The sequence below is a fragment of the Stegostoma tigrinum genome, unplaced genomic scaffold (assembly GCF_030684315.1).
Source record: "Stegostoma tigrinum isolate sSteTig4 unplaced genomic scaffold, sSteTig4.hap1 scaffold_57, whole genome shotgun sequence".
NCBI lineage: Eukaryota > Metazoa > Chordata > Chondrichthyes > Orectolobiformes > Stegostomatidae > Stegostoma > Stegostoma tigrinum.
This window is the reverse complement of record NW_026728505.1, coordinates 2,707,347-2,708,492: the sequence shown is the minus strand read 5'-3', so window position 1 is coordinate 2,708,492 and position 1,146 is coordinate 2,707,347. Positions and strand designations below refer to the sequence as shown.

Below are 1,146 nucleotides of genomic sequence, written 5' to 3'. Positions count from 1 at the left end.
ACGGGACTCCGTGCTCTACGGGCTGTTTCCCGGGACGCAGACCGAGACCAACATCAACTGTGCCTGGGGGACAATCAATGCGGTGAAAGACTCTCTTTGGTCTGCCCACAACTTGCTGGTCTTCCAGCTGAAAGAACTGACCCCGACCGCGTTTTGCAGACTGGCGCACTCCAAGGTTCAGAACTATGTGCTGAGGGACACACTAAAGCTTGGGGCAGCTGCCGCCAAGGCACGGTGGGGAAAGACCACCGTATGAAACCCCTCGTCCAGAATAGAAACAAGGGCCCGATCTGGTAACTGGGCCCAGCTGGCGCCTTCCCCAACTGGTCAGGGAGGCTAACGGGGAATGTGCGGGGAGACGACTGCCAGGGTATTTTTCTTTCTTTTGTTTTGCTTTTGCTTTATTTTGTTTTTTTTTTCCTTTAGTTGGTGTACATACCCCCCGGGGCAACAAGGAGCAGCTTACATGATTGGGTAGGTGTATAAATATGTTTTATTTTTTGTACATCTTATGAATGAAGTATATTTTTTCAAATAAAAAAAATCTGTTCTTATCAGCTTTAATATCTGACATGTCCGTTACTTAAGGACACTATGTTAAACTGATTTTTAGAGCAGGGATTGCAACAGGGGCTTGCTCCATCCTCTCCACGCATCATCCTGGTATTGCAGTGTTTCCAGGAATGGTGCACTCTCAGTAAACCAAGTTTAAAAAACAGCCTGATCAACACTTTAAGAAGGGTGTCTGGGCCTGAGACATCAGACTTCCTGTTCCTTCAGTTCTACTTGGCCTGTTCTCTGATTCTCCACCATCTGCTCAACACTCTGGAACCATAGCAGCCCTTCAGCCCAACAAGTCCACACCAAACCTCAGAGCATCCCAGCCCAACCTGTCACCCACCTGAACTACCTCTCCCTAAACACTACAGGCAATTTAACATGGCTAATCCACCTAACCTGCACATCTTTGGACTGTGGGAGCACTTTGAGAAAACCCACAGACACAGGGAGAATGTGCAAACTCCACACAGGCAGTCAGTCACCCACGGCTGGAATCAAACACGTGTCCTGGTGCTGCCACCAAAGTGCTTTCTCTCAGTCCTCTCACCCAACTGCCTCCAACTATGCTTGTTCCAAGGTACCTGT

The 1,146-nt window shown here is 48.8% G+C and overlaps 1 pseudogene; it reads left to right on the top strand.

Annotated features, from left to right (window-relative positions):
* Window positions 1-522: 522 nt before the first annotated feature.
* LOC132208916 (U2 spliceosomal RNA) lies at window positions 523-697 on the top strand (annotated as a pseudogene).
* The last annotated feature ends 449 nt before the right edge of the window (window positions 698-1,146 follow it).